Genomic DNA, 24,331 nt, shown 5'->3' with positions numbered 1-24,331 from the left:
AGACTACAAGACAGTCAGAAGGAATATTCCCCTACTGGATAATATTCAAAGGACTAACATCTAGAATATATAAAGAACTTTTAAAAGCTCAGACTCTTCAAATTTAAAAAACTAATCCAAAAATGGGCATCTGAAAAAAATAGACACTTCTCAGATGAGAAGTAAGGAAAGCAAATAAATAAATGAAAAATGATCAACATCACTGGTCATTCAAGAAATGCAAATTAAAATAACACTGAGATTTCATCTCACCCCAGAAAGAACAGCTATCATCAAGAAATCAACCAATAACAAATGCTGGCAGAGCTGTCGGGAAAAAGGAACCCTTTCCACTGTTGGTAGGAGTGTAGACTGGTACACCCAATATGGAAATCAATATGAATATTCCTCAAAAGCCTAAAACTAGAGGTTACATTTGACCCAGCTGTTCTCTTTGTAGATATCTTCTTAAAAGAGTTAAAAATATATCACAGTGATACATGCACACCAGTACGTATAACACTACAGTTTATAGTAACTAAATCTTGGAAACAGCCCAGACAGTCATTAAAAGATGAATGAATAAAGAAAATTTGGTGTTTATATACAATGGATTACTACTCTGCCATAAAGAAAAAGAAACTTGAATCATTTGTGTGAAAATAGATACACCTCAAGACCACAATCTTAAGTGATATAAATCAGACCCACAAGTTTAAATATCACATTGTTTCTCTTGTGTGAGAAACTCAAAGGATACATAAAGAGCATAATGGGGATAGATATTGGGAAATAGAAGAACAGGTTCAAAAGAATGGAGAACAAGTGCAGGAGGGAGGGAAAGGGATGGAAGAGGAAAGGAAAAAACAGAAGGAAAAAACAGAAATAAAGTTTGTGTCAATGGGGAAGGGAAGAAGAATTGAAAAGGAGGAACATGGAAAAAATAAGATATATTATGCACAGAAATAAATTGCCTATATTTGTGATCCATATATATGACAAATATGTACTAATAAAAAAGTAAAGTTTAAAAAAAGTTTTGAAGGACCCAGACATAATGGTGCATTCCTATAACCCCAGCACTTGGGAGGCTGAAGCAGGAAGATCACTGTGAGTTCAATGCCAGCCTGGGTTACACAGTGAGTTCAAGAGCAGCCTGAACTGCATAGCAAAACTTTGTTTCAAAAAACCAAAAGAAAAAACATCTTTGAAGTAAAGAAGTAGACCTGTGTGAATTGAATTGTGTCTGTATTAAATGCTACAATGTACATCCACAGGACCATATATGTCTCACAGTTTGGGAAACACTGAACAAATAAGGTCTTGAGTATATTTCAGTTATTATTTAACAGCTTTATGTTTAGAAAGACTCCGTAAGACAGAAGTCATCATCACGTTCAGTTTACAAACGATCAAATAGAAGAGACATGGTAAGACAGGGTTATGGCTTCCAGGACCCACACTGCCAGGAAGCTGAGCCGAGATTCAAACCACTGCAGAGCGCAACCCTGCCTGCAGAGCTCCTCCGGCCACCATCCTCGGGCTGCCCAGCAAAAAAGGGATGGACTATTGGGAGGTGGGGTGTCTAGCAAAGAGTTCATTGAACAGACAGCGAAAGGTTTCACAGACAGACTGTACGACCTAGTTATCGGTACATGGAGAACTGCATGTCACTAACGGAGAGGGGTGAGGGGGAGCCTGTGTGCAAGAATACACCACATGGTTATCCATTGTCAAAGCACAATATGTTTTCTCAAAGAACAATATGTTTTCTAAGATGGTGCGCTAACACAAATGGGAGATCTCTGTACACTATGTGTAGAAGACAATGTTTTCTGGTCAAAAGTGAGGCAGGAAATAAAAACCACTTGGTTTACAGAGAAGAATGAGATTTAGTTCTGAGACTAAATGTTCACAAAAATCACTGCAAAAGTCTGAACGGATTTAAAAGGCTGTGTTAGGGCTCCACATGAGCCATAAGCGCTCCTCAATACCCCCAACCTCACCTTCTGGGAATACTCCTGTGTCCCTTTGTGGTTGGGTGGGACATGTGACAAGTCCAGGACATGGGCTTTTTAGAATAGAGTTTGTTTCCAGCCCAGAGCATTTAATTGGCAGAACAACATGTCTAGACCTTGCCATCCCCCTGGCATGGTCCATGGCAAAAGCTGAGGTGATGTCTGCTCCATCAGGCCACACCCCAACACGAGAGGACAGAAAGCACAGCCCTCTGTGTGCCCACGCTGGTATCCGACACTCTAAGAGCACCAGGCTCTTTGTTACTGTTGCAGAACTTTGTTAGCGCTGATTGCGACAGGTCTGGCTTCCAGGTTATGATCTACGATAGACACAGCCCAGAGGGCAGGAGCATTACTGCCACGGAAATGGCAGGCTACCGTGGCTACCACCACGGCTGAGCCCACAGCCTCCCTCACCAGGAAACGGAAGAATGAACAGCAAACACGGGGCCCAGTTGCTGCCGGTGGTCACATGTACTGGCAGCACAAACTCTCAGGGGACCGGTCTGGCCTCTGCCTCTCTTCCAGCTTCAAATGCTAAAGACTTCCTCCTGGACTGCATCCAGAATCCTAGAGGCCAAGGAGGGTCAGGAGAATGGGATTTCAAGCCTTCCAGTACCCAGACTGGAAGCATATAGTCACTTAGAAAATGACAGGAACAGTAGCTGAATACCCACAAACAAGATCTAGTTACAGATTCTCAAATTACATCCTCCTGCCTCAGAATCCCCAGGGCTGCCTCCCACCTGATTTTACTTGCGTGGAATCTCAGGGACCCGGGGGCCACATTCTGCCAGGGTCCCACACGTCCCACACATACATTGAAGCTGGAGGGCCTCGGATTTTCCCAGAAAAGAGCAGGAGAAAACCATTAGATGATTCCAAGTAACAATGGCTCCTGCATGAAAATTACTGTCTTCATGTGTCCTGAAAGTTTTGTATTTCTCTCACAATTTAAAGTCATATTAAAAATGTGAACCAGGAAAGTTTGCTGGTATATTTAGACTCTCCAGAAAATAAAACCCAAAGCTTTTATAGTAAAAATAAGAAAAGTGAAACATGAGAGGACTAAGACTTTTGCTTAAGTCTATAAAGTTTTTGAATGAGAGACAACTAAATGCATCAAAGAAATGACAGAAAATGAGCCAGATTTGACCTCAGGGCCCCTGTCATCCAAAGAGCAGAGATCTCTAAACTTAGAAGCTGCATGGGCAAGCCCTCAAGCCACACATACATTGGTCGGCCCACACAATGTTCTTCTAACCTAAATGTAAGCTAGTGTCTAAATTTCAGGTACTTACACATAAAGGCATACACAGTTTTGATTTTACTCGGAAAATTAGATTTCTGAGCATGCTGGGCCCCCAGCCCCAAATGACAAAAATCCAATTCTCTGAGAAACAGCGCCAACTATCCCCTGAGCAAGCCTAGCCCTCTTGCAACAGTACATTCTCCATTCACACCCTCAGAAGTCCTCTGGATCCCGCAAGCCCCAGGATGAGAACTCCTAACTCTGTATCACTGTCCTTGGAACACTCTGCCCTACCACAGAGAAAGAGTCACTTAACTCTATGCTGGTCAAACAGGCCAAAAAAAAAAAAAAAAAAAAAAAAAAAACACGGTATCAGACGCGGATGTTTTTAACAGTTTCCGATTGTGTTCATCTTTATACAGTCCGAGGCCATCCCCTGGGACAAAGTGCCACTCAGCATCCAACGTCCCTGTAGCATGCGCTGGAGCACACGGTCTGAACGCCAATTGAGGAGCGCCCCCACCTGGCCTCCTGCAGAACAGCACCCTGGAGAGCGAGCTATTTTTATATTCTGGCACGCAGGGCTTCAGAGCGCCTCTCTATTCAGGATACCACAGCGCTGTGTGTTTGAGGTAATTAGTTTGGCTCTAAAATTAGCAGTTAAATAAATGTTAATGAACAGCTGTTCCCAATAAACAGGATAAATTGAAATTAATAATTGCCGTATTCATTTAACAAATGAATTACCCACTTTTTAAATACACTGACATAACGTGCGTGATCTCCTGCCAAGTGGGGCCCATCCTAAAATTAAAAAAAAATAATGTATTTAGTAGGAAAAAGAGGACAACCTGGGAGCCGAGTGGGGCAGATACTGCACCATCCTCTGCGAAGATACTGAGCCGGAAGCACGTGACTGCTCGGCTTGCTTTTCTAAAAGGTAAAAATAAAAAGCTGATGCTCCAGTCTCCTGCACCAGAAATAAGAACTGCACCTTACCAAGAATGGCAGGGATGCATGCCCAGTTTTTAATTTTTTAAAAGTGATTACATGATTGCAGTAACACAGTTATCATAGGGAATTGGTGCGTGTGCGTTTCTCGCCTTAAATCCTTTCTTCACCCTGTTCTCCTTTTTCTGGATCCATTTCTGGTTAAGAATGATCTATCTCCTTACTTCCTAGTAGGTATTTTTTATTTTTCTCTTTATTTATATTTCTCATGTACGAGAAATAAGATATTTATGCTTGTGTCTGATTTATTTCACTTTGCATTGTGATCTTAGGAAACATCCATTTTCCTATAAATGACTCAAATTTACCCTTCTTTATAGCTGAGTAGCATTCCACTGTGTAAATATACATTTTCGGTACCTATTCGTCTGTCAATGAGCATTTAGGCCACTCCTAAAATTTAGCTACTTTGAGTTGTCTTGCTACAAACATGGGTATGTATGTATTGGTGTAATACAATCTTTAGCTTTCAGGAAGATACATAGAAGGAACATATCTGAGTCTAATGAAATTTTTGGTTTTAGTTTTTTGAGGAACATCCACACTGATTTCCATAGTAATTGCATGAGTTTACATTCCTACTAACAATGTCCTTTTTGCCTGCATCCTCGCCCGCATTTGTTATTATTTGATTAATAGTGGTGATTCTTCCTGGAGTAATGTCAAATGACATTTAATTTGCATTCGTCTCATAGCTAGTGATGTTGAACACTTTTCATGTGTTTAATAACCATTTGTGTTTTTTGTGAGAAGTGTCTTCATTTCAGTCACCCATTTTTGAGGGAGTCTTCTCTATTGAGGGGTCTAGTTTTTGGATTTATATATATATTAGGTATTAGTCCTCCATCTGAGGAGTAGCTAGCAAATTTTTTTACCATCCTGTATGTTGCCTGTTCACCCCATGTTTTCCTTTGCTGGGCCGAAACTGGGCCGAAACTTTTTTATATAGTCCCATCTGTGGAGTCTTATTATTTTCTGTGAAGCTGGGATTTTACTCAAAACCTTTTGCAGATGTAAGCATAGGTGTCCAGTGTTTCTTGAAGGCCTTTGGCTGATGACACCTACCGCAGGCTCCTCCAGCCCTGTGGTATTTGTTTTTTAGGGGGAGGAGGGGGGGGGCAATTTGTTCATGGATCTCTAGGAACTTGACTGTGAAGTATCCCACAAGGAGACAAGTGGTGGAAACACTGGATTCTAGGGCTGTAGTGAGGACAGCAGTGTTGGAGGGACTCTGAGCTTGGGTCCCACTTCCCCAGTTAGCTGTTATCCATACCCTGAGAACAACCACCTCCTCCTGGGATTACTCTGAGTTTTGCACAACAACATATAAATAAATAACTAATACAATGGCTGCCACATAGTAGTTACTTGCTACATATTAATTTTCCTTTATATGATAGAGGAAAAAGTAGATTCTAAGGAACCTACTTAAAATCAAACCATGCTCTGCAAGGGCTGTGTGTTTACATTCCTTGTACCAAAGCGCAAAGACAAGGGCTCCGCCTAGTGGAGAACACACTCTCCCTTTCTCCCCCAACTTTCCGTGGCTGCCTCCATAAGAAAAACATGGAAATTCGGTCAGTGATTTGGTTGATGATTTTCTGTAAAAGCAGAAGCACTGAAGGGGACACCCCAACACCTGAATGTAATTTGTAGCCTGCTGGGCAATCTTCCTAAGATACATTCCAGAGATTGAGCAAATACTGAACAAAGATCTTTTTTAAAATTTTATTTAAAGAAAAAGAAACAATAAAAGAGTACAAGTAATACAGAATTTCAAAAAAAAATAAACAGTAAGAAATCACTAGTTAATAGATTACATATTGTCATCTTAGAAATAGTTGTTCAAGTTACAGGATTAAAGCATACAAAGTAGACATTCAAACAGTGAGACTGCAAACAGTTGTGTTCAGTGATCCAACAAAAACTTAGTAATATGGTCATCTATCTTACACACCTAAACACACTTGCAGTTGTATCCTTTAGAGCACATTTTTTTCCTCTCTTTTTTACAACAAAATTTACACATTTTGGGTTTCATTACTCCCATGGTTCTTATTACTTTTTTTTTTTTTTGGAAGAGAATAATACCAAATATGACAAAACAAAGTAGTCAGTCAAAACAAAGGATGGACAGAGTACATGATGTCAAAACAATACAAGGTAATCAACAATGGTTACCATAATGCCTATTGCTACCTTAAAAAGAATTGCCTATATAATTATGTATAATAAAATTGAACCAAACAGTATAGAACAAGACCAATAAAACCTAAACATTGGAGACATTACAGGACTTCAAAAGAAGACAATAGTCAAACCAGAATGGGCATCATAGTGAATCTTATTGCCTTCAAAGTAGTTGTTTATACCCTCAAACTTGATACTATCAAACAGAATAGAACAGAGTAAAATCAGTCAAAGATCTTAAAGTGGGAATCTTGCTGGCTTATTCCAGCGAGAGGCACTATGGTTACCATTTAGCAATATCATCTAATTTTCATTTTTAAAAGATCACCATGGGTGCCAAGCAGGACAAAAGTGGAAGGAAGGAGATGAGTTAGAGGCTCTTGCATGTTCTGGCTTCCCTATAAATTGCCTCAAACTTCTACTAGGCAGGGGGATCCTCCCACCCAGGAATCACCATAACACACAGCATTCATCATAAAACACAAGGTCATTGTCGATAGGTGTTTTGGCAAGCAATGAGTGAGTCAAATGCACTCTTCAGCATGAGCTGGACCCTGAAGGCAGTGACCAGGCTGGAGAACTTAATCCCTTCCCATTCATTTATTTTTCCCCCTCTGATCCTAACAGACAGTTGGCTCTCAGACTGCTTTACATGTGGAAGGATTCAGTGGCAGTTTGTGTTTGTAATATCTAACTGCCTTAGGAACAGTCTTCCATAGTGGTTACAAGACCTGAACCCTGCATCCCAGCCCTTCACAACCTGGATGATTCAGTCAACTTCCTTCAGGTGTCTGTTTCCCACCTTGGATGTGGGGAGGACAGCCCCTGGCTATTGGGATGGTCAAATGCTCCCCTGTGAAAAACAGATAAATAAAATACATCTTTATAAATGGGAAACTAAATAGTAGCAAAGGAGATGTTCTAACATGTTGAGATGTCTAAAACAATGATCTAGAAAGAAGTTGCAAAATTATGTGACATAAAAGAGATGCTATACACTTTTATACATTTGCTGACAGATTTATTGATAATTATTTTCTCTCTCTACCACTTACTAAAAGTACTAAGAATTTTATTTTTATTTGTACCAGTGAATTCAGCAGAAAGCCAGCAGCTCCAGCATCTCTTGCAGCTAGATCTGCCCTTCTGACAAAATTCTAGTCAATGAAATATAATCAGATGTGTACGCAAACAAGACTTCCTGCCTGCTCTCTACATGTGGCCTGGAATGAAGATAGAATGGTGACTTGGACTATGAGGAGACCTTGACCATGGGGGATAGACAGGATTCCACGGCAGAATGGGGCCTGGACACATGAAGACACCGTGGAACTGCCATACCAGCCCTGGGCTGTCTGCTTCTAGATTTTCTTTATATAGGGAAGAAACCACTAACTTACTTAAGCTATTTTTATCTGAGGTTTTCCTGTCTCCTGAAGCCAAATGTAATCTTAAGTAATACAGTTAGCAAACCCAGTAAACTACAAAGATATGCACTAAGCTAGTATTGGCTATCACCTCTGGGGACAGAAAGAGGGCTATAATTACAGAGAGCAGTCCAAAGGAAAAACTGTCCCATCACATTTAATTTTTAGGAGAATCCAGTCATATACTTTTACTACTTTACATTGATTTTGAAATAAAAGAGCCAGAGAGTATGTTGAAGAAGCAGCTAGTGAGACGCACAGTCTCCAGAGCTCAAGAACTGCTGCTCATCACTCCCAGTGCAACCACTTAAGGGTTGGGCCATGATGTCTGCTACCTCCCGGGAGTTCTCTCTCCCCGCCCGTGAGCAGAGCATCCCCAACACACACACTGCGCCTGTGAATTGACCACCAGGAACCATCCAGCAGGCAATAAACTAGAAATGAATCCCAGTTGAGACGTGTGTGGGACTCGGCAGTTAGCAAATCAGGAATCCCAGAAAGGAAACATTAGACCCAATTACCTCCCTGTTACGGAACTGTTTTTTAGTTTGCAGTCAGTATTCTAAGGAACACAGGAACACGTCCTGCATGAGTCCATCTAAAGACCTAGAGTCCATGACAGTGTTCACAACAAGTCCAACTGGAGGTCTAGAGCCAGTGACGACTCATGCAAGTCTGTTTCAGAAGGAAGGCCCAAAGGTCAGCGGTGAAAGCTAAAATATCTCGCACAGACGCATGTACACACAGACACATGTAAGTGCCAGTGGGATAAAGAATCTGTCAGTAAGCTGAAGGTTCTACACTACAGCCAGAAAGCACCATTCAAAATAAGGACCAGGACTTTCCCCAAAAGTACCATAGTCATCCTCAGTGACAGCAAGGTCCCACGCTCCTGCAGTGATGAGAACAGCCGAGTTCGTATCAGGAAGCTAGCATGACAAGCTTCTCCAGGAGACTGAACAGCACAGCATCTTCACCTCTGGATCCAGGAAGTGAGGCTCAGAGTAAAGACTAGAGCTCCCCCAAAGTGAACCAGAGCTATTCTCAGCAACAACAAGGTCCCAAGCTCCTCTGACGATGAGAACAAGCAAGTTCATATATATCAGGAAAGAAGCTCAACAAGCTCCTCTAGGAGAGCAAGCGGTAACAGAAGAACCAACACCACCACAGAGAACAGTTTCTGCCTGTTCAGTTCTTCATTTTATCTTGGCAAAAATCCTCAGGGCCATCCACACTCAGCACCATGCTGACTCAGTTCAGCTGGTGTTACAAATTAACCACTAATTATCAATCCAGCACACCAGCAATCCCCTTCTCTACATCCACACCTTTAAAACCACATCTGCTACACCCACCTCACCAATGGGCTGGCTGGTGTCATTAGAAATCAGCTTCCTGGGGCTGGGGATTTAGCTCAGCGGTATAAGCACCTGCCTTGCAGGCAGGCGGTCGTGAGTTCGGTCCCCGGTACCGATAAAAATGAAAAAGACAAAAAAAAAAAAAAAGAAATCAGCTTCCCCAACCTTAGGCACAACTCCTGTTGCAGAGAGTCATCTCCTAATGGCCCCAAGGCCTCAACCTTTCTGTCCTCCGTTCCCTGTTAGTTGATGACTTTGCCTCGTACTCCATCAAGAAAACAGGAACAACTCCAAAATCTTGGCACCTCAGTGCAAACCCTCAGGGAGGGCGCCTACACTCAATCTTCTGCATCTGCTGTCTTATAATGGAGGACCACCCTCCCTGAAGCCAGTCCCCATGTGGCCTGGACCTGCTGTGCTCTTCACTTCCCAAGGCACGGCCCTCCCTCCGGTTACTGCCACCAACCTTTCACCTTTGCATGGCTCCCTCCAACATGCATCTGCTCTCTGAAGGAGAAGGACAAGATGCTGCTAAAAGGGAATTTGAACTCATGGGAAATGAGGGGAGGTTTCCCACAGGAAGCAATGCTTAAACAAAAATCTGAAGGCTGTGGAAGATTTGGTTTGAAAAAGAATAGAAAGAAAATATTCCGGGCATCAGAACTTGCACATGGAGATGCCTTAGATAAAGTGCTCTAAAACTAATCTGTTAGGCTGGGGGTTTAGCTCAGCGGTGTAACTGCCTGCTTGGCAAATGCAAGGTCAGGAGTTTGATCCCTGGCACCAAAAGAAAAGAAAACTAATCTGTTAGAATTACTTGTATTTTTACTTGCAAAAATAAGTTCCAAAGGAAATTCTCTCAGATACTTTGTCAGGTAATCTACACCTGCATTATCCAATTGCGTAGTCAGTTTCCAACTATGGAGATCATAGTTAAAATATTCAGTTCCCTGGTCACACCAGCCACATTTCATATATGATGGTAGAAACATACATTTCAAAAATCACAGAAAGTGCCTCTGCAAAGTGTGTATCTGGGATTCATAACAAGTTGAAATCTTGTTGCATTTCTGTATGAAATATAGTGATTTGGTTTCTATAGAAAAATTAGTAAGCTAGTGGACTGTGGATAATATCACAAATCACAAGCTTAATGGTCAAGTTTCATCAAGAAACACTTCAAAATGCTGTTTGATTATAAATACATGTCTTAATTTTACTTTTCCCATTCCTGAGACAAAATACCCAACACTCAAAGGAGGAAAGGTTATTTAACAGACACCCTGCACCAAGACAAGGTAGCATGACGGAGGGGCATTGCAGAGGAGAAAAGGCTCGTGTTCTGTCCCTTAATCCTACCCAGGGTACCCACCCTTGGGACAGGTCGCACTCACACCCGAGGTAGGCACCTTAATCCTAGCATTGCACCATGAATCAATCCACCACCACATCCTAGAGCCAGCCACCTCTGCAAGCCCACTGTGCCCACCGAGAAAACATCTAGATACAGCCGTACCAAGGCACAGTTTCTAAATCGTAGCTCTACTATCTTTGGAAGATAACTATTAATCCAGTCTCTGAATATCACAGAAAAGTTCTCTGTTGTGTTTAGGTGAACATTTAACATTATGTTACAGAGATAACCAACCCATATTTAACTGAAACTTTACAGTGCCTCATTTGTCCATATTCTCTATCTTTTTCTGGTAGGTCTTTTAACAAAGAATGACCTAAATCAAGAACATTAATATCAGCATGACTTTCACTCAGTGTTTCTCACATACCAACCAAATGTTTGCTGATAACAGCAATTTTAACTCCAACCAAAGCCCTTAGTTTTATCCTAAAGTTCTATAGTGGCAAAGAAATGGAAAAAATAAAACCAATTTGGTTATAGTGAAAAAAAAGGAGCTTGTTGAGATGAATCAGGAGAAATAGACATGGAACAGGTTACAGAGAATTCTGTATTTACGTCAAAATACAGAAGGAAGCCAGAAAGATACTTAAAGGCATCACAAAAGAACACAGACACAGGAGAGATTTGATCCAACCTTGATTTTTAAAAAGATGGCCTCACTGGCTGTGTGGGGAAAAAAGAACAAAGAACAATCAGAGAGAGATCACAGGAAACTCAGATCAACATGTGAGAGGCCACCAGCACAGTGCCTGAGCACAGGTGTTGGGTAGAGCGCACAGTCGCTGTATTTCCCACGTCAAAATCAAGAACCCACACTGAGAAATGCGGAAGTTACAGCAAACAGGATATTTCAATGTCAAACAAGGTCACAACCCCTGGATCTCATGGTCATTCCCCCAGCAATTGGCACAGTGGTGGGCTTAGAACAGACGCTTCCAAAGTAGCTAGTTATTTAATGGAAAAGTCTAACAGGCAGGTCAACTTTGATCTCAGAATGCCTTGAAATTGTAATCTAAATGAAGACCACATGACTTTCTCTGGAAATATTGCAACAGGTTTGCATTTCTTTTCCAAATTCCTTTCTCTTCTCTTTCTCTTCTATAGAAATGTCTTTTTATAAAGAGAGACAAGTCTGGGCTATTTGTTACATTTCTAGGAGACTATAGGTCTATATAGACTGCAGGCCAAATTCAGTCCATTAACATGGCTTTGTCTCCCCCTGTTCATACAACTTTAAAGAAATTAAGCAATACACCCCCCTCACCCCAGCCCTTCAATGGGCTTGAACCCAAGGCCCTCTCACGGAGCCACACCTCCAGCTGTCTTCTGATTTTGAGACAGGGTCTCACAAAGTCACTAAGTTCCCAGGCTGGACTCAAACCTCTGATCCTTGTACCTCAGGCCGCTACACCTTGTCAAGAAAAGCTTTCATTTTAATAAACTTTTAAACCTTTTTATTAGTAATACTTGTCATGTATATTGATCACATTTATTATAAGGAATCTGTTCCTATACATAAAATACCTTCTTTCCATCCCCTCCCCTCCCTTGAGCCCACCTATACAAGTTTTGCTTCCATTATTGTCTTCCAAATCCTTTTTTCTCTTTCCTTTCCTCCCCTCCCTCCTTTCTTCCCCTTTCCCACTTGAACCTGGCCTTCCTTCTTCCCAACATCAACTCTCTATCATGCTCTTTATTTATTCATTGGGTTTAAGCAAGAATATTTAAACGTGTCCAATTCGTTTCACTTAATATTATGGTCTCAAGGTACATCCACTTTCCTACAAATAATTCAAGTTTATGTTGATATTTCATTATATATAAATACCATATTTTTTAACCTATTCATCTTTTTATGAGCATCTGAGCTATTTCCAAGATTTGGTTATTATAAATTGTGCACTATAAACACGGGTCTGCATACATCATTGGGGTATGGTGCTTCTTTTGGGGAAAGATGCCTACAAGGTGCACAGCTGGGTCATATTTAATCTCTAGTTTTAGTTTTGTGAGGAATTTCTATACTGCCTTCCATAATGGTTATACAACTTTACAGCAATAGAGAAAAGTTCCTTTTCCCCACAACCTTGCTGGCATTTGTTACTGGTTGATTTCTTGATAATAGCCATTCTTTCTGAAGTGAGATAGTATTATCTTAATTTGCATTTCTCAAATATCTAGTGATGCTGGATATTTTTCATATATTTATTTGTCATTTGTACTTCTCCGTCTGAGAAGTGTCTATTCATTTCAGATGCCCATTTATGGACTGAGTCTTTAAATCTTGTGGGAATCTGATTTTTTAATTCTTTACATATCCTAGATATTAATTTTATGTGAAGTAGCTGTTAAAAAGTTTTTCCCATTCTGCAGGTTGTCTTTTCATTCTTGGTGGTTTCTTTCACTGTTAAAAAGCTTTTAAATTTGATGTGATTCTAATAGTTGATTCTTCATATTTCCTGAGCAATGGAGTCTATCTCCACCTATGTCTTCAAGAGCTTTACCTATTCTGTCTTCTATGGGGTTGTTTCTGTTTTAATATTTAGATCTTTGATCCATTTCTATTTTAGTAAAGTAGATGATGAGAGATATGGGTCTAGGGTTCAATTTTCAGCATGTGGAAAGCCAGTTTTTCTGGCTCCATTTAGTAAAGAGGATTTCTTCCCGGGAAGGTGTTTGCCTTCTTTGTCAACGATAAAGTAAGCTGAGAGCACATGGAGTTATTTCCCCATTTTCTATTCTGCTCCACTGATCCTTGGGTTTTTTTTTTTTTTTTTCTATTTTGCTTTTTTTTTTGGCCAGGACCATGCTATTTTTATCATGGTAGCTTTGTAGTATAGTTTCAGTTCGGGGATTGTGACCTCCCTGCCTTGCCTTTGTTGCTCAGAATTGCTTTTGCTATTCCCAGTCTCTTTTGGTTCCACAGGAATTTTAGTATTTTTTTCTCTAGTTATGTGAGTATGCTATTGGTATTTTGACTGAGATTGCATTAAATCTGTGTAAGAGTTTTGCAAGTGTGGCCATTTTCACTATATCAGTTCTGCCTATCCTGGAGAACTGGAGGTATCCTTCCATTTTTTTATATCCTTTTTGACCTCCTTTTCCAGAATACTACAGTTTTAAATTTGTGTCTTTTAATTCCTTTATTAGATTTATTCCCTAAGTATTTCATTATTCTTTACCCACTGTTAAACATATTGTTTCCCTGTTTCCCTAATTTCTCCCTCAGTTTGTCATTTTTGTATAAGAAAACTATTGATTTTTGAGTGTTGGCTTTGTATCCTGCTACACTAACAAATTTGGTTATTAATTCTAGGAGTCTTTTGGTGGAGTATGTGGGGTCTTCTATGTAGAATATTGTGTCATCGGAAAATAATTTCTTCCTTTCCTATCCTTATTCCTTTTAGTTCTTTCTCTTGCTTAATTGCTCTGGGTAATGTTTTCAGAACTATATTGAAAAGCAGCGGTTGATAGCGGGTTTCTGATTTAGAGTGACATTTTCAGTTTTTGATGATTTCATCTAATGTTGGCTGGTGGTTTGTCATAGATGGTTTTTATCAGATTAAGACCGTCTATTCTGACAAAAAAAAAAAAAAGAAACCTATTCTAATTTTCTGTAGGGTTTTATGATGAATGGGTGTTGGACTTGGTTGAATGCTTTTTCTACTTCTATTGAGATGATTGTGTGATGGTGATTATTTTCTGACCTGGGTTCTGTTAGTGTATTAAGTTTATTGATTTGCATATGTTGAACCATTCCCGCATCCCTAAGGATCCCTTAGTAACGGTGTACAATCTTTTCAATTTGCTGCATTCTATTTGCCAGTACCTTACTGAGGGTTTCTGCCTCTATGTTCATTAAAGAAATTGGTCTGTAGTTCTTTTTTTGGTTGGATCCTTCTCTGGCTTTGGTATCAGGGTAATGCTTGGTTCCAGGAAACAGTTTGGGAGTAACACTTCCCTTTCAATTTCATTAAATAGTCTGAGGAGTACTGGCATTAGATCATCTCTAAAATTCTTGTAAAATTCAGCAGCAAATCCATCAGGACCTGAATATTTTTGTTGGTAAGTTTTTAATTACATTTTCAATTAGATTAACTGATATTGGGTTATTCTGAATTTTTAAATCTTGATTCATCTTTGGTAATTCATTTGTATGTAGTAATCTATCATTTTTTCTGAGTTTTCTATCATACTAGAGTACCAGTTCTCAGAGTAGGCATTGATGATCTTCTGGATTTTTGCAGGCTCATGGGTCCTAATTGCAGGGATTTGGGTCTTTCCTTGTTTTGATAAGGTTGGCTAAGGGTTTGTCTCTTATTTAATCTTTCCAAGAACCAGCTCTTCAATTCATTTTTATTCTTAGTATTGTTTTCTTCATCTCAATTGCATTAATTTCTGCTCTGATCTTTATAATTTTCTCCTTTGTACGCACTTCGAGTTTAACTTGCTCTTCTTTTTCTAGAAGGTTGAGGATCAACAGGAGCTTATTTGAGCTCACTCTGCATTTCTCATGTGGGAATTCACCACTATAAATTTCCCTCATAAGACTGCTTTCATCTCATCCCATATGTTCCAGTTTGTTGTACTGGCATTATCACTTTAATTATAGGAACTGCCTGATTTCTTCAATTTCATCTGTGACTCATTGGCTATTCAGGAGGATGTTATTTAATTTCCATGTGTTTATGCATTTTGTGGTTTATTTTGCCACTGATCTCCAATTTTATTCAGCATATGATAATATATATGGGATAATTTCAAATTCTCTGCATTTTTTAAGCATGCTCTATAAACTAGTAGTGGTCTATTTTGGAGAAAGGTCTGTGTGCAACTGAGAAGAATATATATTCTATTTTTGTTGGGTAGAACACTCTATATATCTACTAAGTCCATTTGTTCAAGGCTTCATTTGGCTCTGATACCTTTGATTTGTCCAGTTGATCTATTTATGGAAATACAGTATTGAAGTCCCCCACTACAGTGATATTAGTGCTTACCTGACTTTTCATATCTATTACTGTTTGTTTTCTATATTGAGTGCACTGGTATTTGGTGTACATATTTATGATTATTATCTATTCTTCTTGGATTGTTCCCTTAACAAGTATGTAGTGACCTTGTCTTTTGTGGACATTTATTTTATTGGTAGATTTTAGATATACATAATAACATTGCTAACATTGATCATAAGCAATTTGTACCTGTGCATGATACATCTTACTCCTTTCTTTCCATTCCCCTCCCTTCCCTTCAACCCTCCTCCCTTCCTTACTATGAAAGCTTTGTTTCCATTTTTTCCTCGTCTCTTCTTTCTGTTCTTCCTCCCCTCCCACCTCTTCCCTTCGTTCCTCTTCTCATTTGCAAATTTTACTACTGTATACCAAGGTATGCTTTTTTCCTGATCATGCCTTTTTAGAGTTCTCAATGCCTCACTTATCTGAATCTTAAGTTCTTTTTCCATGCTTGGAAAGTTTCCTGCTATTAGTTCTGTGAACAGGGTTTTTTATGCCCTTTATGCTACCTTTGAATCTTCATTGATTCCAATCAATCGTATATTAGTCTTCTTTGCATCATCTAGCAGCCATTTAATTAATTTTTCACATTCCTTTGCTACTTTTAAGAGGACTTCCATTTGATGATCATCAACCACAAGCCTGTCTTCTAGATCTGATATTCTAGCTTCATATTGGGTGACTGCTGTGTAAATGCTCTATAGAATTTTTAATCTCCTGGATTTCTATTTGAACCTTTTATGGAATCCATTTCTTTTCTATGTTGGCTTTTCATGAGTTATGTCTTTCCGAGGATCATCTATTTTTTATCTATATCTACTCTAGAGTCAATAATCATTTTCTGCATTATGGTTATCTCTTTAATTACCTGTTTTGTTTTTGTCAACAGAATTATTGATCTGTTTCATTAGTTTTATTGTCACTGATTTATAATTCAACTGGAATGTTTCTTATTTCTTCTATATCAATGACCCCTTAATTTGCCTTGAGTGAGTTAGAGGTTATAGGTTGCATTTTGCATTCCTATTTCTCTCTCTTTTTCTTCTTTTTTGGTTGTTTGTTTTATGCATTGAAACCCTTGTGGTATGTAGCTTTATTACTAGTATCAAGACTTTTCTAGAAGATGACTGCTTTTCATAAATACCTTCCAAGTGAAGCTGGCTTTTAGCTTTTGAATCTGTCCCAGTTTATGAGGAATGATAGGCTGCTACCTGTTTGGCTTGGTACACACTTCTTTGGTACTGGACTACTGTATTGATTATGGCCTCCAGACAATCTAGGTATTGGCATACAAGGAAGCTCAATTGATCACAACGATGTCACCTTTGCTAAAGTAAAACAACAGATAATAGCATCAAGCACAGACTAGGAAATGGCCAAGTGTGATCATTATGAATTTGCCAACCTTAACCACAGGCATAAGATTTATAGTTATATAACAATATCTACAATAAATCAGACAATTATATACAGTAAATATCCACTCAGCAGAGCAATTTTATCCTAAGGGGAGAAATTTTAAAAGATATCAGAGGAAAAAACAAATAAATAAAAGACAACAAAGAAATTAGAAGGAAAACTAAAGGACAAAGGAAGTTGACCCAAGCCTTGGGAAGCTGGTGAAGAAGACAGGAAGCACTGAAGGAAAAATCAATACCAAGAACAGAACAAAACAAAAACCTAAAACCATGTTCACACTCACAAAAAAAACAAAACCACCACAAAAAACCCAAAAGCAAAGGGGAACAATTTGCTTGTGATTTCCTACGTGTGGTTAGTCGCATGCAGGGTGTGATCTGCTGTGCTGGCAGACGAATGAGGCCGTCAGAGCCCAGAGCCTTGCTGGCTGATGCCTGCAGTAGGACTGTGGCAGGATGTGAATTCTGGCATTTCCAGGCTGGCAAAGTTCAAGCTGATCCTGGCCTCCGTTCACAGAGTTGGGGCCAAAGTCATTCAGCCTACAATACTCTGGGTGTCCCTCTCTGACTTGACCTCGACTCCCTGTCCCTGGATGTGGTTGTGATTTACCCAGTGACTCTGAGATTTCAACACTGGGAGCCATGAGATGAAGCCCACCCACGGCTGCACCAAGTCTTGGGTTCAGTTGGCTCCCTTTTAAGATGGCATCCAACCAAGCACCCTCTCCAGAGGACACGGAAGCCACTTGGACTGAAGCCACCCGTCAGCTATTGTAGCACCCAGCACCCACTGCTCCACTGCCCTGGTACTTTTCTTTCTGGAGGTCTCTGAAGTCCCCCGCCCTCGTGCATCTCTACAGATTCAGTCCTCCTCTCTCACACCAGGAGCCAGGAGCCAGAGAGAAAGTGCAGTTTACTCCTCCTTTTTCTGCATTGAGATCTGTCTCTTCATTCTCTCTGTAGACCCCAATTTTCCCTTCAGATTCTTTCTGGGTCCTGGGGATCCACCTCCCACCTTTTCTTCCCCAAGTCATTATTCTGGATTTTGAACCTTGGAGAGACTGACTTGCCACTGCTTACCAACACTGCTATCTTCCCAGAAGTCCTCAAGTAATGCTTTTCAGTTTGCAAATTTAGCTCACTATGGTGGTGTTCACCTGTAATCCCAGGAGGCTGGCGCAGGAAAATCATGAATTTGAGACTAGCTGGGTCAACTTACTGAGATTCTGTCAGAAATAGATAAACAAATGAGAAAACTCAGAGAAACTTGGCATGTTTTCTGATCCTCTCCGGCCTGTGAGGCCTCTCCTAGTCAGGAAGGCACTGCCATCCTCGGGGCCCAGGTCTTGGAATTCACCAGTTGTACAACATTCATGGCATCCTCAGAAAGCTGCTGCATTTACTCTCCTGTCCTCTGCCGGCCAAATCTATGCAGCTGCAGAAAACTCAAATGACAGCACATATTCCGATCTGCTGACCCTCATCAGCAAATAGGTCAGCCACTCAAAGTTCTCTTTCTCCAGATTCCTGGCCTTTCTCCAGAATCCAGTGATACGAATTCAAAAAAATGCAAATAAAATTTGATTTTAACAGACAACCACTTATACAGTAAGTGAGGTTACCAAATATTAATTTTGCTATTATACTAGGCATAAGCTTATGAAAAGAATTCAGAATTGCTTGATTTATATAACAAAGATACAATTTTCCCCCAGAATATTCAATGCATTGAGCAATGTCCCACTATATTGCTAAGTGTGATTAAAGCATATTGAGCTCTGAAGTTCCTATGAGTTATATTGTATTCAACAGTCTCAAAGGTTGTGATGTTAAATTCCTTGTCACAAATGAGCTTCAAAATAGGCGGTGTCCAAAACCAAACAGGAGACTCTTTGTCACCGAGTTCCTGCAAGATTACAGCCCTCCAAGCGTGAAGAAATCACAGCCTTCCCGTGCATTCCCATCCGCATGCAAATATTTTACGGCACATTCCAATTTAATACACTTTGACAACTGTGTTTTGAGAGACATATATTCAATTAGAAAGATTTCTGTTCTATTTTTCACCACTATTCTTTTCTCTCTGGTAGATAAAATATGACATGAAAGTCAAGCAGTGCTTTCTTTAATCACAGCCTGCAATTTAATCACCACATTCCCAACAAGCAGCAGGAAAGACCAAGGAACGCAAAGTGCCAAACAAAATTTTTGCAACTGAACTGGAAATCGAAGGGCAATTGCCAAGTGCACCTTGATTCAAAGATTACTATGAAAGTATAATAAAACCCACAGGGCGAAAGACCAATCCAAGTCAGTGAAAGCTGAGAATTATAATTCTTACAGAAGTCCTACTTCATTAATTTCAAGTGCCACTTGGAATCCCAGCAGAGCTCCCTCCCATTAAGCAATTAATTAATGTAGAAATATAGATGATTTGTCTTCAGCTACATAGATTTGCTTACAATGAATGTGCTTTAATCTTTTAAACTCTCAGTCTTCTGGAAGTTCTGCAGACCCTTTCAGAAAGACCGTAAGATCAAGACCAGCTGCCAATACTAAACATTATTTACTTTTTTCACACTTCTTGCATGAATGGAGTTTTCTAGAGGTTATGCTGTGTGACACTGCAGTGGATAGACAGAAAACCCTAGCTCCATCCTGCAAAGCCACACTTCAAAGAGATTTGCAAAAGCATAATACTCTTAATGTTTGTTTTGGAAAGTATAGTTATTTCTTATAAAAATGTTAAATGTACTAAACTGGGTGTGATGGTGTACCCCTGTAATTCCAGCACTTGGGAGGTTGAAGCAAGAGGCACACCATGAGTTCAAGGCCAGCCTGGTTTACAGAACATAGTGAGTTCAAGGCTAGTCTGAACTATTTAGTGAGACCCTATCTCAAAAAAATCACACAAAAAATGTTAGTTGTATCAACATGTAATAGATTAGTTGTTTTGTTTTGTTTTTGAGATGGGGTCTTACTGTGTAATTTAGGGTGATCTTGAACTCACTTCGGAGCCTTGAACACCCAGCAGTCCTCCTACCTCAGCCTTCCAAATGTATTTTCTAAATGAATTAATTTTTTCCTAGCTTTCATTTATAATAAGATAAATAGTGGTAATCCAAATAAACAAAAGTTCTGTAGAGTCATCAACTTGGTTTTGTTTTTGTTTTTGTTTTTGTTTTTTTAAGATAAGGCCTCACTTGCATAGCTCAGGCTGGCCTTGAACTCACTATGTAGCCCAAACTGCCCTTAAACTCAAGATTTTCCTGCCTCAGCCTCCCATGTGTAGAGATTACAGCATGCACCACCACACCTGGCTGGAGTTCTCAACCTTTAAGAGTATAAATGGCCCTAAAATAAAAAAGTGTTAAAATCACTGTTTTCTAGATTCAGAGACAAGAGAAAGGGGTTACATACAATCCTGTGTTGCAGCTGACCAAGACATGCTTCTATTCCTTATGTCCATTAAGTTCCTAATAAATTGCATTCTTAGTTTAAAAAAAAAAAAAAAACTTAAGTAGTCTCCATTTTGTATACTAGGCTAAGCAAGATCTCTAAAGACTGATCTATTTTAGGGGCTGGGGATTTAGCTCAGTAGCATAAGCACCTGCCTTGCAAGCAGGCAGTCGTGAGTTTGATCCCCGGTACCAATAAAAAGGGAAAAAGACAAAAAAAAAAGACTGATCTGTTTTGTTTTGTTTAACTCATCCTTTCTGCATTAGTGATGCAGAGAGCCAGGGGATGAGAATTAACCTCAGAGCTATTGCTCCCCACCTCCCACTTCTACCTGCTAAACCTACAGTCTACCCTTGTTTGGGTAAGGCTTCCGCCCCAGCATACTTGCTCATGGTTCTGATAACCAATCTGTGGTTCTGACAACCTCAGATGAACCACCATTCATCTGTGAGTTCACATTCGTTACCCATCATGAAGACATTCCTCCTGGGGAGCAGTCCGTGTCCACAGGCATCTCTAATCCCTGGCTTCCCCTTCCAGCCTTCCCCTTTCTCCATCCCATGTCCCTTTTCCTTCTGGAAACAGTGTCCCTTCCTGTTTCCTATTATCTGTCTTTTGTTTTACTCTTTAATTTATACTTTGGGTTTCTCCAATAAAAACATATCTGATTTACATTACGTAGCATTATGGTCTCAAGATGCATCTATTTTCCTAAAAATGAATCAAATTGATCCTTCTTTATAGCTGATATATGGCCACATATCATGTTACTTTTTCTTTATGTATTCATCTATTGATGGGCATATAGGCTGTTTGCAACATTTAGTTGATGTTAAATGATCACTGTTTAAAAGTTTTTGATGAGCATTTATCATTTTTCAGGGATTTATCCTTCACCATAACACTAATGAAATAATAAGAACTACTTCAAACACTGCCAGGAATGTGGCTAAAGACCTCACATTGGTGATGGCACTGAAGGTGGCAGTTGTCTTACAATAATCCCATTTGCTCTTTTTTGCTTTGCTTTGCTTTTTGTGTTTAGACAAGGTCTTGCTGTGTGGTCCAGGCTGGCCTTGAACTTGTGATCTTTCTGCCTCAGCCTCCCAAATAATCCCATTAGTTCTCATGGAATTGCTCATTTACATTCAAGGAAACAGAGGCATAGAAATGTTATACACTGCTAGACCACACAACTAACCAGTGGTGGAGATGGGACTCCATTCAGTCTGATGTCCGTGTGCCGAACAGTGCTGCTCTGCAGTGCCTCAGCCTCCCACGCTTCCTGTGCAATGATCTTGTGAGCTCTTAAGAGATGCATGTTCTGATGCTGTGGGAATGGGGTGGGCCAGGGATTCCTCGTGTCCACCAAGTTTCCCAAGCAGAGCTGATGCTGCTGGTCCCCAAACTACAGTTTGCAATACTGTTGTCTTCTCTCAGGTATCACATCTTGAGTCATTTTTAATCTAGAATCATTTTTCATCTATGTGTTCATTTGCCTGTCTATACTCAAATTTTATCCTCTTTAAAAGCAGCCAGTATTAGCTCCACAATAGTCCCTAGCCTTCATTTAATCCCTGGTTTTTTGTACTCACTGACAACTCGCACTTCTTTCAGAGCAGCGGTCTCTCCCCCATCAGCTGAATGACAAGTGCTTTGAATTGTCACAAGGGGGCACTGTCCACCAATCAGCAGCTCACACTTAGCACAATCATCTCTGCAGAGCTGTGCAATTTTGCCATTAGGTGTACATATTAAATAAGGGACTTGGGAAAAGAAAAAAGCGTGTATGGATTGGATGGAACATTGCTTTTACTCAAGACTTTTTGTGTCCCTTGCAAATGCAACATAAACCTAGGGGTCATTACTGGATTATACATATATCTGACATTTGATGATAGTTTGCAAAATATTTGTGGCCCTGCTATATGGCATGAATATTGACCTCACGCTTCCTGTGGACACCTGGGAGCAAAGGCCCACATCACATATTTCCTTTGCTTTCCCTCTGCTAAAAAGAAAACTTAAAACCTGTTTCCCTGATTAATCTAACTTCTTTCTTCCCTCATCCTGGACTTGCTTTATAGGAGGAAGAAGGCTCCCCTAAGCTTCATTCCAAAACACTCTGTTACAGGTTGAATTGTGCCCCATCCGTGTGCTTAAATCCTAGCCCCAGGGAATCAGAATGTGACTGTTTTTTTGGTGATAGGGTCTTCAGAGATGTGATCAAGATAACATGAGGTTAACAGTGGATCCTAATCCATTCTGGCTGATGTCTTTACAGAAAGGGGAAATTTGGAGGCAGACACGCACACAGGAAGGACACCACGCAAATATGAAAGCAGAGACTGGGATGAAGGATCTATGTGCCAAGGACACCAAAGATTCCCTGCTGTCACCAGGAGCCAGGATGGAGGCCCTGAACAGAGTCTCCCACACAGCCCCCTTGAAGACCTGCTGACACCTCAGCCTGGATTTCTAAACTCCAAAACAGTGCACTAACACATCTCGGATGTTTAAGCCAACCAGTCCGTGGTACTTTCTTCCCATAGCTGCAGCAAACTAATACACACAAATGCCCGTGTGAACGGGCATCCACGTCATTAACACTTTACTTTTGTGGCAAGATAATTATTAACTCCTGTGGCTCTTCTGTGAATTGAAAAACATGAGGAAATTATAATGATAGTAATACTAATAAATAAATAAGAAACATGAACTAGAGTGTTTTGAAAGTTATCTACCTGGCCTCCTCTTCATAGCATAATTAAATTACTATCCATAGCTGCTATAGTTCTGTCATAAACAAGTACAGAACCAAACATGTTTCCCTGAATCAATCTCAAAAGCTGATTCAAATACTCTCCCGGGCTTGTTTCTTGGCAAGGGAGTGGAACAGCACACTGACCATGGAAAAAAGATCTGTGGACAATTATTCTCCAAACTATTAGATAAGTTTTACAGTAAGCAGGGTTTCTGTTGAGAGGAGACGTGACTGAGATGCTTGGGTTCCGATCAGTATCGGAAATAACCTCTGCACAGGAAAACACAAGCAGCACTCTACATATGGCACCCCACGTGTTCCTTTCTGCCATCCCAAAATGCTTTCCTCCCTTGAAAATTAATTCTCTAGCATTACAGTTTAAAAACAGAGAGAGAGAGAATGTCTCTGTGTTTCAGAGACAAGTGAATGCCTTGTAGCTGAAAGCCAAAGCCACACTTTCTGAAATCAAAATCCATGCCCATCATTACTAGCCAGCTTATTTATAGTTCACCCCTTGACAGACTCCTTTTCACCTGGAAAATGGACACAACGAAAATGCCTGCATCTGAGAGTTTGTGTGAAAGATAGATTTAAGGGACCTAGTGCTGAGTAACCAATCCCTCCACAAATGCAGGTTAATATAATTACCATTGAATAATAGAAGTTGTTCAATAGTAATTTTAGGGTTGGGGTATAGCTCAGTGACCTGGCACCTGCTTGGCAAGTGCAAGGTCCTAATTTCAATTCCTGGTTCCAATAATAATAATAATAACAATTTTAATATAACCCAGCAGTAATTTTTAACCTTTGTTTTAAACTTTCTGGAGTTGCAATTGACAAGCAAAATTGTATATATTCAAGTGTATAGATTTATTCAGTTTGAGATCTATACATACTATATATACATACTATATATTATATTATAAATAAAACCACAGAACTTTGTCAGTTAAAAATAAAACAGGTACACAATGTGATGTTTGCATGTGTATTATGAAATGGTTACACTGTTGATCTAATCAA

This window comes from Cavia porcellus, unplaced genomic scaffold, assembly GCF_034190915.1.
Source record: "Cavia porcellus strain 051 isolate PalLab524CR breed Dunkin Hartley unplaced genomic scaffold, mCavPor4.1 scaffold_21, whole genome shotgun sequence".
NCBI classification, from domain to species: Eukaryota; Metazoa; Chordata; class Mammalia; order Rodentia; family Caviidae; genus Cavia; species Cavia porcellus.
This window is presented reverse-complemented; position numbering follows the sequence as displayed.